The sequence below is a fragment of the Pelophylax lessonae genome (assembly GCF_965119305.1).
Source record: "Pelophylax lessonae genome assembly, chromosome: 12".
NCBI lineage: Eukaryota > Metazoa > Chordata > Amphibia > Anura > Ranidae > Pelophylax > Pelophylax lessonae.
Window position 1 is genome coordinate 62169589 of NC_138779.1, and position 11744 is coordinate 62181332.

The window sequence follows — 11744 nt, forward strand, 5'->3', positions numbered from 1 at the left end:
TTATAGCGTCTACACACGGTGGGATACATTTATGGACTTTTTATTTTTTTTATTGTTTTTACTAGTAATGATGGCGATCAGCGTTTTTTAGTGGGACTGCCACATTGTGGCGGACAAATCTGACACTAAGTGACACTTTTTGAGGACCAGTGACACAAATACAGTGATCAGTGCTTAAAAAAAAATGTACTATTACTGTATGAATGACACTGGCAGGGAAGAGGTTAACACCAGGGATGAACAAGGGGTTAAGTGTTCTCCTAGGGAGTGCTTTCTTACTGTGGGGGCAGTGGATGCACTAGAGGAAAAGAGAGATCTGTGTTTCAGCTTATCTCTCTGTTTTACTCCCTGATAGAACAGCAACCTGCCTTGTTTACATAGGCAGACAACTGTTTTGTCATTCCGCTGAGATTTTGCGCAACCAGGCCACCCTGCCGCCCTGCCACAGTATATATGCGGTGGGTGGTCTGGAGCTGGTTAAACCCTTATTTATCCTATCTACAAAAAAATTAAAAAATTTTGGATGGAGCTGGACTGTAATAACTAGCTGACTTAGTGCTTTTCTATGGTCATGGAACTCATCTGCAGGTTCTTACACCCTTCAGGTTTCAATTATTCCTTTGGAATGCAATATATTTGGGCAGAGCCAATGCTTTAATTCCCAATGCAGATCATTCTGTTGATAAATGTATGGTATTCATGCAGATATTCATGTAGATGTAAGACAGGGAGTCAAAACTTTTTTACCAGAGAAATACATAGAAGACATACCTTGGAAAACAATAAAAGAGAATACACAGAGACAGAAATGTCGCTAGGATAAAACTCACTTGAAATACTATCACAGCGTTTTTTTCTTCCCACACTGTGTAAATGGGTTTTACATGGAGCAGTTCCCATTCTCCCTTATTGTAAAACTTGTTGAGATCCTTATTTATTTCTTCCTCTGTTCTCATTGAAGTAATATTGATATGTTCAACTGGAAGGTAAGAGATAAAGATAGTATATTATTACCTATTTTCTTTTTTTTTTTCATCAAAATTGTTTTTTATTTACTGACGTATCAAGAAATAACAAGGTGTCATTGACAGTATACAAATCTTTTACAATGTTCGGTATCAATGTCAATTGTACAAAGCATACAGGAAGATAGGTAAAGAAAATAACTCAACTATAAAGATCTACCATCATAAATTGGTTACAAGGTTACAACTGCTATCAACACTATTTTTTTTTTTTCAAAATATGTCTTTATTAAATAAAAAGATAACATACAATTAACTGTTATAATCACAGCGTTCAATAGTTGTACCGTCTAGAAGATGGAACATTTAATAAACATCATCTTAGCAATGAGACAGAGAATATGAAAAGGAGTGAAATATTGCTGGTATTAACGTTAGTTAAATCAAAGTGAGATCTAGATGGGTGGGGTGAAAGGGGGAGGGTAGGGAAGGTAACGAGGGGGGTGGGGGGAAGGAAAAGAGAGGAGAAAGAAAGAAGAGAACCAACATCAGCAGATATCTGATAGTGAAATACATAAACAGATATAGATACGAAATAGGTCATTAGTGTAATATCAGTGAACAGTGCATTTAGGATGACTTAACCAGAGTGACCATAAAACTTTAAATTTTTCCAGCTGTAGATTATTTCTGGCCACTATCCTTTCCATTTCACATTGGAGGTTAAGAGTGGCGATAGTATTTGAAATGGAGGGAGAGTCACAGGTTTTCCACAACCTAGTAATAGTAAGTTTAGCCGCGTGTAATAAGTGAATGATTATAGTTCTAGACGAAGGTGGGAACTTATCTATGCCTATATGAAGTATGGCTAAGGTAGGATTTGGGTATGAATGCAATCCAGTAATAGAGGAAATAAGGGCAAAAACTTGGTTCCAAAAGGAAAAGGATCCAAATCCAAAAATGATTTACAGAACCAGAGGATGTAGGCAATGGTGCCCACCCTTCCACAGTTTCTCCAACATGTGTTTGGGTGGTTTGGGAACATTTTTGATAATCGATAGGGTGTTAAGTACCATCTGTGTATTGTATTCTGATATGATTCCCAGTGATTAGTACAGTGAGGTGCTCTAAAGGTTTCCTTAAATGCTCGTAGCCACTGATCCTGAGGTATCAAGGAATTTAATTCCTCACTCCATTTGTTTAGAGTGACTAATTGAGAACAAGGTTGGGTGTCGTTTAGGCAGTGATAGATCAAGGAGATCCCTTTTTTTGGGCAGGACGAGGAGAAATAGTATTGAAAAATTGGTGCAGGAACAGTCACTGAGGTTGGTAATTTGGAAGTAGATAGGAAATGAGAGACTCTTGTATATGTAGAGGTTTCCAAACTCGGTAGTTTAAATCCTTCCTGGAGGGCTGCGAACGTTTTCAGTTTTTTATTAAGTATTACATCACTCAGGTTGGAGATACCAATAGAGTGCCAGTTAGAGAGGTCCAAATCAGGGATACATACAGATAGGACTCTTAATGGTATTTGAAGCGATCTAGTGGGTAAGTTAGGGGGGTAAATGGTTGTTAGTTTTTTTCCAGGCTAAAAGAGAAGCAGTAAATGTGGGGAGAGTATTTTCTTTTGGATTGGAGAGTATTTTGCTGCTACCAATAATAGCAAGGTAGGTAGTGAGTATGAAGCTTCCATAGTAGACCAGATCTTTTCTGAGTGGGGATGCCACCAGAAGTATAGTTGGTCAAATATTGAGGCATAATAGTAGTTGCTAGTAAGGGGTAGTCCTGCTCCGCCATGTCTGTTAGGTCTGGATAATATGTACCTGGCACACCTAGGTGGTTTAGAATTATACACAAATTTGTTCATTTGTTTCTGTATTGAAGTTAAAAGAGAGGCGGGAATGGGTATAATGATAGTACCGAATAGGTACAGGAGCTTGGGCAGAACTATCATCTTGACAGTGGCGATACGCCCGAGTGTGGAGAGGCCTATGCAGCGAAGTGATTTTAAGAGAGAAGGCAGGTTTTTGGAGAAAGCCTGGTAGTTTAAGCTTACTAGTTGTTCTATATTTGGAGAGATCTGAATTCCCAGATATGGAATTGACTTACTTTTCCATGTGTAAGGGATAGTCGCTCTTAGTTGGGCCAATAGTTGAGAAGAGAGATGTACGGGTAGGATTAATGACTTGGAGATATTTCATTTATAATAAGACACCTCACTAAAGTGAAGAAGAATGTCCTGTATCGCCTGTAGGGACTGGGTGGGATTCGTTACCATTAAAATCACATTGTCAGCATACAGACTAATTCTATGATTATCACCTTTAATTTGAAAGTCGGGACATTGGAGGATGCAAAGTGTGTCTCCTGTATGAAGAAAAATGTCCGCATTTTGTTTGGACAGTTCCCTTTGTAGATAAGCTCGCTTATGTGGACTATTCAGTCCTTAGACATTAAGAGAAGTCAATTTCATCGGCATGTTCAGGTTGGCTAGAAATTTGCACTACGTCAAATTAAAAGGTATCAGGTGTGGGGAAAAAAAAACCCCACCTGAGCTTCTCAGGAACTGGTTATTCCGGCTGCTGATTCCTCCCAGAATCATCAGAACACACAGGAGGCGCCCCGCCAGGACTGAGCTCAGCGCCAATATCAACACAATACACAGGGAATAGAGCACCGCAACAGGAAAGGACCTTGGGGACCCGATCCATTTATCGTGGAGAATTCCGGTCTAGGGGTACCAGAGCCCAGCAGTTACCATTTCCCTGACCTGGATGGTCATAAAGCACTACTGGTCTCTTTGTCGTATGACATTTGAGACCCACCATATCTGGTGAGTTTACATCTTATTTCTCCTTTGAAAGTCACCTTTGTGATTGGATTTCCTGGAACATTGGAGGATCCAGCACCAAGCACTTGCACTTTTCCTGGCACTTTCCTTGCACTACTTATCACACAGTCACTTATGAACTAATTTGGACTTCACTTGGCACTATTACTGCACCTATTTATTTATTTTGTCATTTATTCATTTATACTGTCTTACTGTGCATTTTTTAAAGGGCATATATTTTAGCTATTTATGCTTTTAGCTTTTTGATTGGTATTGTATCCCTATTTGCATCATACTGGCAAGCGCTATATTATCCCTTTTAGCTGGGGGGTTTTTTATTCAATCATTTTTAATCTATAGCAGCTGCTCTGTTATATATTTTTATACTAAATGGTGCACGTTATATTAGGTACTCCTAGGCGCGAGGTATATTCTTTGAATATATACATTTAATATAGTGTCAAAGCCCTTTAATTTGAAAGTCGGGACATTGAAGGATGCAAAGTGTGTCTCCTGTATGAAGAAAAATGTCCGCATTTTGTTTGGACAGTTCCCTTTGTAGATAAGCTCGCTTATGTGGACTATTCAGTCCTTAGACATTAAGAGAAGTCAATTTCATCGGCATGTTCAGGTTGGATAGAAATTTGCACTACGTCAAATTAAAAGGTATCAGGTGTGGGAAAAAAAAAGTCACCTTTTCAAAAGTAGGTAATCAGAGAAGTTCAGACTATTGTGCCCACGGGGGCCTATCTTTATCCAGAAAAAGGCAATATAGTAATACTTATGTTAGAAAAAGAGGTTTGAGGCTGATGTTGAACATGGATGTGTTTAAAAAAGGTGAAACCCGTAAACAATAAGGGTTCAATGTGCAGAAATACTGCTTGGTGTTTTAACTAGGGGGTTCCTTCCAATAACACTATAAGTCAATGCCAGTGGAAAAGGAAATTAGCTTGATGAAGAATATAATCCGCATTGAACCCGGATCAGTGGTATGATATGAACGTAAGTGAGAGCGGTGCTGTCAGATAGTTTGAAGGGACCAGTCCGCTTCCATTTGAGAACAAGGAGGTGTAGAAGGACTAGGGGTGTCATTAGGGATAATACGCCATTGTCTCAGCAGCAGCAGAGAGAGTGCACACAGCATGCGTCTTACCCTGAAATATTATCAGGAGCTTAGTTGGGAACCCCCATTTATATAGTATGTGATGAATCTGTAGTGCCTTCGTTACTGTAGCAAATTGTCGACGATTCTCCATAGTTGTTTTTGAGAGATCTGTATATAGGGCGATGCCCCCAAAGGGTTCAGGAAAATTATGGGTGCGTTTCTCGGCTTGCATCACCTCTTCCTTTGCATTATAGAAGTGAATGCGAGCAAGTACATCTCATGTTTTTTCTGCTGGAAGAAAAGGGGGCTTAGGGAGTCTGTGAGCCCTGTCAATTTCCAGATCTCTATCTGTCATGTACCAATGCACACATCAGGGATTGTAGGAATCTTACTAGCTCAGGTTGCTGAACAGATTCTGGAATATTTCGGAATTTTATATTTTTTTCCGGCGAGAACGGTCTTTGAGATCTGCTAGTTTAAGATGAATCGATTGCAGTTCCTCCACGTGTTCTGTGTATACGTCAATTATCTCATTGTGAGCAGCAAAGAGGTTAGACATTTTATTCTCTATATGATGCAGTCTCTGATCTTGGTGTTGTACTACATTTGCTAGAGATGTCACTGCTGATGAAGGGTCAGTGTACAGTGTCTGTTTAAGAGAAATCAGCATGCTTTTCATAGTCTGCTCTGAGATAGGCTGGTCTGTGGCAGGAAAGTTGTCTATGGCTAAAGGCTGCTGGATGTCAGGCTGTGGTAAGGTAAAAGGTATACTGTGGAGATGTCCAGGTGTATTTTCCTCTCTTCTGGGCTTTTATTTTACCAGGGGACAGTGTTGTGGGTGAGTAAGGCGGTGAGTACTCACTGTGAGCCGGTGTTTGTGAGAGGGATCCTGGGCATTGTGGTCCGCCATCGTTAGTGTGTGAGGAGAGCTGGGCTGAGTGCCTGTGAGAGCTGCCGGCGCCATGTTGGATATCGCTTGTCTCAGCTGAGGGGAAGAAATTTGTCAGTTTTTGAGGCATTTTCAGCTGCTTTTTTGGACATCTTCCCCAGAAGTTCTCTGTCCATTCAGGAAGGCGTTGGAGTAATTTGTGTCCCGTTTCCCCTCCCTGTGAAGCTGCTCTGGATCGGGTATAATGCGGAGTAAAAGGCTTAAGCAGCCATCCACAGTTCTGGCAAGCAACGCCCCGCTATCAACACTTTTGAGAACTATTCCCTGCTTACCCCGAATTGGGCTCGAACTGTAAGCAAGGAGTAAAAAAGTAAAAACATGGCCCAAAAGAAGGAGCTCTGTACAACGTGCTGCACTAAATTCTCATTAAAGGAAAACAGAAAATGAAAATGATATCAAACCTTAGGACTATGTCAAAGTTTACTTTGCATAATTAAAAGCTCTGAGATGAGAAATCCAAGCTTGCCACTTTCTTATTATATTTGTTTGTGTAATAATTTTTATAGACTAACATTAATTCATATTGTGCTTGAGTATTCAGTATGATGATAAAATTGGATAGGTTAGAACATCAATACATTTCCATACGTTAGATATAGTAAGCCTTGCAGCTAAAAGTATATGAGCTACAATAGTTCTATACTGTAGGGAATAGATATCCAGATTCATTTATAATAAGGCCATAGCAGGGGTAAGTTCATTTAGATTACTTGTGAGGGCAGCTATAAAGGAAGATACTGATTTCCAAAAGCTGTATACATTTTTGCAATTCCATAAAATGTGATACAAATTACCAACTTGTTATTATTACTTATTTTCAAACTGTAACTTCAGTAAGTTTAAAAAATATGATGCAAATATTAAAACTGATCCTGGTTTGCTTTACTATTGAATATTTCACATTATTTGCTTTATTTTCACTATTTTTACTCACTGTCCTGTTCTAGATTATTTTTTCAACATCCTGTAATTACTTAAAAATAAAAAATACTTTAAACAGAAAAAAATTTTTGTAATCACCAAAAGTGTATGTTCATACTCCAGTGAAAACCTGTTTAAAGTGGGAACTTGCTACTGTTCCTTTGAAAAATTATATTCTCTCAAAATGTATCCAAGCCCAAGAAGAAAATGTAATTGTAATGTAAATGCTATTTATTTTTCACCTAGTGGTTATGCCAGTAACAAACTTAATGTCCTAGAAGAGAGGTCTCCAAACTGTGGCTCGGGGGCCAGATGTGGTCCCTAGCTTGCCTTTATCTGCCCTTTGAGCCACTGACACCAACGATTAGGCACTATTCCTTCCACTGACACCAACAATCGGGCACTATTCCTTCCACTGACACCAACAATCGGGCACTATCCCTTCCACTGACACCAACAATTAGGCACTATTCCTTCCACTGACACCAACAGTCGGGCACTATTCCTTCCACTGACACCAACAATCGGGCACTATTCCTTCCACTGACACCAACAATTAGGCACTTTTCCTTCCACTGACACCAACAGTCGGGCACTATTCCTTCCACTGACACCAACAATCGGGTACTATTCCTTCCACCGACACCAACAATTAGGCACTATTCCTTCCACTGACACCAACAATGGGGCACTATTCCTTCCACTGACACCAACAATCGGGCACTATTCCTTCCACTGACACCAACAGTCGGGCACTATTCCTTCCACTGACACCAACAGTCGGGCACTATTCCTTCCACTGACACCAACAGTCGGGCACTATTCCTTCCACTGACACCAACAATTAGGCACTATTCCTTCCACTGACACCAACAATCAGGCACTATTCCTTCCACTGACACCAACAATTAGGCACTATTCCTTCCACTGACACCAACAATGGGGCACTATTCCTTCCACTGACACCAACAATCGGGCACTATTCCATCCACTGACACCAACAATTAGGCACTATTCCTTCCACTGACACCAACAATCGGGCACTATTCCTTCCACTGACATCAACGAAGGAGCCCTATTCCTCCTCCTAATACCAAAGATGGGACATTGTTTACTCCCACTGAGCAGAATCTGCGCTCCCCCGATAGTATGAATCAGAGTAAAACGGACATTTTTTTTGACAGTTTGGAGAACCCTGGCCTAGGGTAACAATGTTCACTTAATGTATTATACTTACTGTACCTCTGTGTCAGTGAGTGGCTGCTGTAGGGGAGGGAGTGCCAACGTGCCAACAATGGAGAGACAAGGGAAGCTGGCATGTAAGCAGGGATTAGTACCCTTTTTAGTGAGGTCCCTCCTCTGAGTGGTTCTGTGGGTGGAGTTGCACATCTCTATATATTCTGGAAGGGGGAGTCTGGGGCAGAAGGGTGATGGGAAAAAGGCTACATTTGGTATACCACTATGCAAACATGTAGCCTGAGGAAGTGGACTCTATAGGGTAGGCCAGTAACAGACTCTATTGGGAACCCTTTGGGGGACCTGCGTTGAGGAAAATGGAAAAGATAGGTAGATATCTGTTGTTAATGCTAAATAGTACTGTAGTGAGCTGTTATTGCATCATTGCTACAATAAAAATCATTACAAAGGCTGCTCTTGTGGACTTTCTTTTTTTTTTGGAAGTGGGCCTTAGGCCAGGAGAATGTGAGTTTTATAAAATGGCAAAGTCTCTCCCTATTAACCACATATTAACCACTTTAAGACCGGAAGGATTTGCCCCCTTAATGACCAGGCCACTTTTTTCAACTTGGCACTGCATGAGTTTAACTGACAATTGCGCGGTCGTGTGACGCTGTACCCAAACAAAATTTACGCTATCCATAAAAAAAGAGCGACAATTCTGAAAAAAATCAATATTTTTCACATTCTGCTATATAACATTCCCAAAAAAAATTTAAAAATCAAAATGTTTTAACATTTTAGGCCAATTTGTTTTCTGCTACATATTTTTAGTAAAAAAAAATCGCAATAAGTGTATTTTAATTGGTTTGCGCAAAAGTTATTGCGTCTACTAACTACGGGAAAGATTTATGTCATTTTTATATAATTATTTATTTTTTACTAGTAACGACGGCGATCTGCGATTTTTTGCAGGACTGCGATATTGCGGCGGACAGATCGGACCCCTAACTGACATTTTTTACACTTTTGGGGGTACCAGTGACATTACTACAGTAATCAGTGCTAAAAATATGCACTGTTACTGTAATAATGACAATGACAGGGAAGGGGTTAACCCTGTGGATGATCAAGGGGTTAAATGTGAGCCTAGGGGAGTGATTCTAACTGTGGGGGGCGTGGCTTCTGAAATGACCATAAAGACATGTGATCCTATATAGAAGGATCACATGGGCTTTATGATCTTTCCAGGGAGAAGAACGGTCGGCAGTATTTACAACTGCTGAACGTTCTTCTCTCTCAGCGGGGAACGATCGCAGGTGTCAGGCGGCAATCAGAGCTGCCTGACCCGTGCATTGGAGTCCCCGCTGCCGACTGGGGGTGGGAGCGAGCCGCCAGCAGCACACGCTCGCCACCTAGCTCCCTGCTCGAGACCGCCATACAGTTACGCAGATTAGCACAGGAGCGGCTGCCTGCCGGAGTACATCTGCGGCGGGCGGTCGTAAAGAGGTTAAAATGGCAGAGTTTCTCCCTATTACTGTGTGTACCCAAACTCATCCCTGGGCATGAAGAAGACTCTCTGAAAAGGTAGGCGGGAGCTGGCAGGGAACCAGCAACTTGCTTTCTTGCAAGTGATGTCCCAGCTCCAGGAATGTAGCCCCTTGTTGGGCACTCCCTTACACAGGGGAGCCACTGCTTCTAGATCACTTGACTGCTCCAAAGCAACATAACAAGACAACATTTAGTCTATACTTCTTCTTTATTCTTTATGTCTCTCTTATAGGTGTGCTCAGCCTATTGCATTAGGGTGTGCACCCCAAATCTCAAACACACATGCCTTTCTCTGCAGCCTCAGCTGCACTGGACAATGAATTAATGGGAAGTGCTCTGTGCGGAGCGGCTTCCTGTTCATACAAAAACTGAAACCTAGTAAACACAGTTTACTAGGCTTCAGTTGTGATTGAACACAGTGAGTGAGTGTGTTCACTGTGTTCATTTAGAAAAGGAAGGGGCTGGCAAATGACATACTGATCAGCCCCTTCCCCCGCTCTTCATCTTGAAAGCAGTTTGGGGATCGGAGAGTATAGGAGGGAAGCCAGAAGCACTGTGGTGGGGGCATAACACGGTGGGGGGAGCCTGGGAAGAAGGGGGAATCTGCACCGCCCAGAGTGATTAGGGTGTGCCCAGCCCCTGTGCCACACCCCCTGTGCCCGCCTATGGTCTCTCTTCTTTTATTAAAGGAAGACCCTGAAGAAGAATGTACAGCTGATCTACCACTTCTGATTTATACACATCTTTCTGACAATGACAGGTCCAGGACATGGAGAATAAAGAACAAATGTAATTTAAAGACACTTGACTTACTTGTGTGAAGCTGGCTTTGGAAACTCATGTTACAAATGTGAACATCAAAAGGGAAGAAGTAGATGTTAAAACTGCAAACCACTGTCATTCTAAGTTTTTTTTGGTAGTTTACAAATCCTGTGTTGTTAATGTAGACGAAAGTATGTGGTAGACCTTTGTTAGCATCATAACTGAGAGATGAAAAAAAAAAAAAGAATGCAATGAAACATTATTAAACAAAGAGACAAGAGCACACAACACAGAACACATGTACAAAAACTTGGAAAGCAGACCAGAGGTTTTATAGACAAAAAAAATCTGATTGTAAACAATCACCTTGTAAAACAACCCATTCCGTTTAAAATAGAAATGAAAGGCAAAACATTTTTTGTATAGATATAAAAAAAACACGATAAATACATTTTTCCCCCTTTTTCTATAAATGATCACATTCCCTCTGTTCTCAGCTGTATAAGCTGCATAAGAGCTGGGGGAGGAGAAGCAGCAGTACATTGATCTTTACAGTGAATATCTGTGCAGAAGGCGTGTCAGGACAATTCTGAACATTGGAGGGGAGTACACTGAGTTTCCAGCATAGAAAACTGATCATGCTGTGCTCTTCTGCTTAGTGTGGTTAGTTTTTTTTTTTTTTTTTTTTTTTTTTTTTATAGTAAAGCAAGAGGGACTAGCAGGAATACCAGGGATTTTGCATAAAGGAAGCAATACAGGATACTTTCTCATGCAAGTAAATGGTGAAGCGGCCACATGTCAGGAATATATATATATATATATATCAGGGTTCGACAAACCCCAGGCGCCAGGTCGCATTGGTGACTAGAGTTAGCCGCTTGGCGCCTGGGCTACACTGCGGCCCCCGGGAGCACAGACTAAGATGCCACGTTGGCCGGTAATTGAGGCCACGGCTTTGCGGCCTGCTGTAGGGAGACGCTTCCATTGGGGAACTGGTGCCCTCTTGTATTGGCCGGGGCTGTAACAAGCAATCACTGGTGGCGCTGAGAGGGAAACAGGTTTTTATTTATTTATTTTTTTTCCATTAAAATTAATTTCTCTTACGTCCTCTGACAATCGCCGCCCATCCATATTAGCCTTCACTATTGGGTAATGGCGCCCTCTACAGGAGTAAGCTAGGCAGTTAGAAATGTTATAAAAAACTTTTCTATACTTAGACATACCTCTAGGGGGCCGACCCCAGCCATTATCCTGATCCAGTTACCACTTGTCCTCAGTTTTATGCTGCCTAGCGTCAGGAGTAGGCTAGCTCTTCCTGGCAGGGACCTAGCGTCTCCTTTTTCTTTATGTTTTTTTCTCAAATTATGTATTTTTCTTCTGAAAATAGTTTTTTATTTCTATCACTAGTTAGGGACTTTTTCCTGGAGGACTACAAGTGACTGCAGAGCTGGGCCTCTCACTGGGTAATATAAATCCTTATGG